We start from the raw sequence: 6,351 nt of genomic DNA, 5'->3' as shown, positions 1-6,351 counted from the left end.
CTTCACCAGTCCATTGTCACCACAATGGACGGCAAGCTTCAAGCATTTGATCTCGTCATGATGCTTCACTTGAACTTGCACACCGCAATATCTTCACAAGTCCATTGTCGCCACAATGGACGGCAAGCTTCAAGCATTTGATCTCTTCATGATGCTTCACTTGAACTTGCACACCGCAACCTAACCCCACAAAGAACTCTCACGAAGATCATGGGTTAGTACACAAAGCGTAATTGACAATGCTTACCACACCATGGGATCGCTTGATCCCTCTCGGTACATCTTGTGCGCTTTGTGTGTTGATCAACTTGATTCACTCTTGACTTAGTCTTGATCAACCTTGACTCTTTCCAACTCTCTTCATTTGGATGATGTCTTGAAGATAAACATGAATGATCACACAATCTTCTTCTTCAAGACATGCTTGCAATAAGCTCTACTCTCACATGACCAATCTTTGGATAATTCCTTAATAACACCTTGGTAACCACATAAACTCCTTGAAACCAACACATGGACTTCAAGAAATGCCTATGGACAAATCCTTCAAATATAACTCAAGGCAACCATTAGTCCATAGAGATTGTCATCAATTACCAAAACCAAACATGGGGGCACCGCATGTTCTTTCAATTATCAAGATCAACAGCAGGTTCAATCTCTACATCATTATCATTACTAGGTTGAGCATCATCATGAACATCTTCATTAATATTATCACTAGGTTCATGTTCATTACCAGATTGTGTTTCAGCATCAGAAATAGAGATATCATTTGGATTCTCAGGTGGTTCAGCAATAGGTTCACTAGAAGCATGCAAAGTCCTATCATTTTTCTTTGTCTTCCTTTTAGAAGGACTAGGTGCCTCAATATTATTTCTCTGAGAATCTTGTTCAATTCTCTTAGGATGGCCTTCAGGATACAAAGGTTCCTGAGTCATTTTACCAGTTCTAGTAGCCATTCTAATAGCATAATCATTATTCTTACTATTCAATTCATTGAGCAAATCATTTTGAGCTTTAAGTACTTGTTCTACTTGAGTGGTAACCATAGAAGCATGTTTACTAATGAGTTTAAGTTCACCTTTAACTCTAGACATATAATCACCCAAGTATTCAAGCGTATCGGAATTGTATTTCAATTGTCTACTAAAATAAGCATTGAAGTTTTCTTGTTTGACAATAAAATTATCAAACTCTTCTAAGCATTGTCTAGCAGACTTATAGTGAGGAATATCACCTTCATCAAATCTATAGAGAGAATTTACCTTTACTACTTGTGTCGGGTTATCAAGACCATGAGTTTCTTCAATAGGTGATGGATTAAGATCATATGTTTCTTCAACAGGCGGTAAATTAAGACCATGTATTTCTTCAATAGGAGGTAAATTCTTAACATCTTCAACTTTAATACCCTTTTCTTTCATAGATTTCTTTGCCTCTTGCATATCTTCAGGACTGAGAAATAGAACACCTCTTTTCTTCGGAGTTGGTTTGGGAATAGGCTCAGGAATTGGCTCAGGAAGTGTCCAATTATTTTCATTGGTCAACATATTATTTAATAGAATTTCAGCTTCATCCGGTGTTCTTTCCCTGAAAACAGAACCAGCACAACTATCCAGGTACTCTCTGGAAGCATCGGGTAGTCCATTATAAAAGATATCAAGTATTTCATTTTCTTAAGAGGATGATCAGGCAAAGCATTAAGTAATTGGAGAAGCCTCCCCCAAGCTTGTGGGAGACTCTCTTCTTTAATTTGCACAAAATTTATATATATCCCTTAAAGCAGCTTGTTTCTTATGAGCAGGGAAATATTTAGCAGAGAAGTAATAAATCATATCCTGGGGACTACGCACACAACCCGGATCAAGAGAATTAAACCATATCTTAGAATCACCCTTTAATGAGAACGGAAATATTTTAAGGATATAAAGGTAGCGAGATTTCTCATCATTAGTGATCAGGGTAGCTATTTCATTTAATTTAGTAAGATGTGCCACAACAGTTTCAGATTCATAGCCATAAAAAGGATCAGATTCAACCAAAGTAATTATATCAGGATCAATAGAGAATTCATAATCCTTATCAGTAACACAGATAGGTGAAGTAGCAAAAGCAGGGTCAGGTTTCATTCTAGCATTAAGAGATCGCTGCTTCCATTTAGCTAATAATTTCTTAAGATCACTTCTATCATTGCAAGCAAGAATGGCTCTAGCAGATTCTTCATCCAAAACATAACCCTCAGGCACAACAGGCAATTCATATTTATTAGGGGGAGAGTCTTCATCATCACTATCATCAATATTATCAGTTTCGATAATTTCATTCTCTCTAGCCCTAGCAAGTTGTTCATCAAGAAATTCACCAAGTGGCATAGTAGTATCAGGCATAGAAGTAGTTTCATCATAAGTATCATGCATAGCAGAAGTGGCATCATCAATAACATGCGACATATCAGAATGAATAGCAGAAGCAGGTTTATGCGTCGCAAGCTTACTCAAAATAGAAGGTGAATCAAGTGCAGAGCTAGATGGCAGTTCCTTACCTCCCCTCGTAGTTGAGGGATAAATTTTTGTCTTAGCGTCTTTCAAGTTCTTCATAGTGACCAGCAGATATAAATCCCAAGTGGCTCAAAGAATAGAGCTATGCTCCCCGGCAACGGCGCCAGAAAATAGTCTTGATAACCCACAAGTATAGGGGATCGCAACAGTTTTCGAGGGTAGAGTATTCAACCCAAATTTATTGATTCGACACAAGGGGAGCCAAAGAATATTCTCAAGTATTAGCAGTTGAGTTGTCAATTCAACCACACCTAGATAACTTAATATCTGCAGCAAAATATTTAGTAGCAAAGTAATATGGAAGTAACGGTAACGATAGCAAAAGTAATATTTTTGGGTTTTGTAGTGATTGTAACAGTAGCAACGGAAAAGTAAATAAGCGGAGAACTATATGTGAAAAGCTCGTAGGCATTGGATCGGTGATGGAGAATTATGCCGGATGCGGTTCATCATGTAACAGTCATAGCATAGGGTGACACAGAACTAGCTCCAATTCATCAATATAATGTAGGCATGTATTCCGAATATAGTCATACGTGCTTATGGAAAAGAAGTTGCATGACATCTTTTGTCCTACCCTCCCGTGGCAGCGGGTCCTAATGGAAACTAAGGGATATTAAGGCCTCCTTTTAATAGAGTACCGGACCAAAGCATTAACACATAGTGAATACATTAACTCCTCAAACTATGGTCATCACCAGGAGTGGTCCCGATTATTGTCACTTCGGGGTTGCCGGATCATAACACATAGTAGGTGACTATAGACTTGCAAGATAGGATCAAGAACTCACATATATTCATGAAAACATAATAGGTTCAGATCTGAAATCATGGCACTCGGGCCCTAGTGACAAGCATTAAGCATAGCAAAGTCATAGCAACATCAATCTCAGAACATAGTGGATACTAGGGATCAAACCCTAACAAAACTAACTCGATTACATGATAGATCTCATCCAACCCATCACCGTCCAGCAAGCCTACGATGGAATTACTCATGCACGACGGTGAGCATCATGAAATTGGTGATGGAGGATGGTTGATGATGACGATGGCGACGGATTCCCCTCTCCGGAGCCCCGAACGGACTCCAGATCAACCCTCCTGAGAGGTTTTAGGGCTTGGCGGCGGCTCCGTATCGTAAAACGCGATGAATCCTTCTCTCTGATTTTTCTCTCCCCAAAAGTGAATATATTGAGTTGGAGTTGAGGTCGGTGGAGCGTCAGGGGGCCCACGAGGCAGGGGGCGCGCCCAGGGGGGCAGGCGCGCCCCCACCCTCGTGGACAGGGTGTGGGCCCCTTGACGTGGATTCTTCTTCCAGTATTTTTAATATTTTCCAAAAATACGTTCCGTGGAGTTTCAGGTCATTTCGAGAACTTTTGTTTCTGCACATAAATAACACCATGGAAAGTCTGCTGAAAACAGCGTCATTCTGGGTTAGTTCCATTCAAATCATGCAAGTTAGAGTCCAAAACAAGGGCAAAAGTGTTTGGAAAAGTAGATACGACGGAGACGTATCATAGCGCGGCGTCGGCTGTTGGGTCCAGCTGTGCCCCGATGGATGCTGTCTTCTTAGGGTCCGTCGGGTGGACTTGAAATTTGACTATTTCATCTGCTGGTTTAAAGGAGGTTGATTTGGGTCGTTTGTCCAGGATTACGTCGTCCCTATCCACCGTGGAGCGTAGTGTGGTTAACTCTTCGGCCGCGAGGGCTTCAGACAGTGCCTCGAGGGCCAGAGATGTGGTTTTGTTTTTGGCGCGAAGTGATATGTCCGGATCACTGGCAAGAGTGATAATGCCATTGGGCCCGGGCATCTTTAGCTTCATGTACCCGTAATGAGGTATAGCTTGGAAGCGTGTAAATGCATCTCGCCCCAACAGGGCGTGATATCCGCTTTTGAAAGGGGCCACTTGGAAGGTTATCTCTTTGGACCAATAATTCTTCGGCGTGCCGAATACCACGTCGAGTGTGATTTTTCCCGCGCATCGTGCTTCCCGACTGGGATTGATTCCTCGGAAGGTCGTGCTACTTTGCTCGATACGGCTCCTGTCTATTTCCATTTTGATGAGTGTATCCTCGTAGATGAGGTTTAGTCCACTGCCGCCGTCCATGAGCACTTTGGTGAGCCGAAAACCGTCCACAATTGGATTGAGGACCAGGGCGGCTGGTGCCCGGACTGTCCGGAATTTTGGTTCGTCACTGGCATTGAAAGTTATGGCCGTGTCGTTCCAAGGGTTTATTGCTGCGACTTGGCAGACTTCGGCGAGGTCGCGGAAGGCCCTTTTGCGCTGGTTGTTTGAAGCGAAGGTCTCGAAGACTGTCAATACGCTGAGGTCGTCATCCTTCGGGGGGTGTTGCTTTGGGGTATTTTTGGTGAGGATATCCTTGCCGCTCTTGGCCGCTTGCCAGAGTATCCAACATGCTCTAAGGCTATGGGTTAGTATGGTATCCTGCGTTGTGTGTATTTTGCATGGCCTATCGAGCCATCCTTCCAGAACGGTTCTGTGCCCCATAATGGGCTTTGATTTCTTTACTATTGGGTCGGGCGCCCCGCGAGGGTGCGTCCTTTTTGCCCGGACGAGGGGTTGAGTGGAAGCCGGTGGTTCCCAACGAGCTGCCTGAGTTTTCCAAGCGCTTTCCATTGCGCAGTACTTCTGTACTATGGTTGCCAAGTCAACGAAGTGTGATACGCGACGGCGGTTGATGGCGTTGAGGATTCCTTCGTCCGTGCAATTATTGCAGAATGCTGAGATCGCGTCTTCGTCGTAGCAATCTTTAACCTTGTCTTTGACAAGGAGGAATCTGGCCCAAAAGTGATGGACTGTTTCCTGAGAATGCTGTCGTGGGCACATGAGATCGCGTATATCTGGGTGGGTGGGTGGATTTAAATCCGAACCCTGACCCGATTTGGGATCCGGAGTTTGAGAGACTTCCGAGCTTAAAAGTTCGGGCTCCGGGATATCAACCGGTTTTTCAGGTCCACCATCCGATTCTAGATTCGGAGGACATGCCTTGTTGCTCCGCGGACAGGTATCCGGCTCTTCGAGCTCGAAAATCCGAACATAGTTCGTCCTCAATATAGAGGAAGAGTCATCGTTTTGCTCCTCAACTACCGCTATCTGATGGGTGATCGGTGGAGATTTGATTTCTCTCTGATCGGGTTTAAGCCCAATCCGATCGTAGTTTGTAGCGACCCCCAAGGCGGTGATGCAATCCAGGAGTTCGTTCAAAGACGACAACTCCGTCGGATCCATCCGTGTGGAGTATTCGGAGTCAACACGGAGGCGATTTTCGATGACCCGAGAAGTCATCGTCGGCTTAACGGCCGAACGGGTGGTCATGGTAAAGCCGCCCAGCCGGAGGTTTGTCTTGAGGCCAGGGCTCCTCCGGAGGTGATACTGTCCTTGATAACAAGGCGAGCCATCAATCCTATCTTCGACGTCACTGTGGAACTCTCAATGAAAGCACCAATGTCGGTGTCAAAACCGACGGATCTCGGGTAGGGGGTCCCGAACTGTGCGTCTAAGGTCGATGGTAACAGGAGACATGGGACACGATGTTTACCCAGGTTCGGGCCCTCTCTATGGAGGTAATACCCTACTTCCTGCTTGATTGATCTTGATGAATATGAGTATTACAAGAGTTGATATACCATGAGATCGTAATGGCTAAACCCTAGAAGTCTAGCCTGTATGATTATGATTGTCCCTATGGACTAAACCCTCCGGTTTATATAGACACCAGAGGGGACTAGGGTTGTACAAGGTCGGTTACAGAGAAAGGAATCTTC

The sequence above is a fragment of the Triticum aestivum genome, chromosome 5D (assembly GCF_018294505.1).
Source record: "Triticum aestivum cultivar Chinese Spring chromosome 5D, IWGSC CS RefSeq v2.1, whole genome shotgun sequence".
Classification (NCBI taxonomy): domain Eukaryota; kingdom Viridiplantae; phylum Streptophyta; class Magnoliopsida; order Poales; family Poaceae; genus Triticum; species Triticum aestivum.
The sequence above is the reverse complement of the archived record's forward strand: the minus strand, read 5'-3'. Positions refer to the sequence as shown.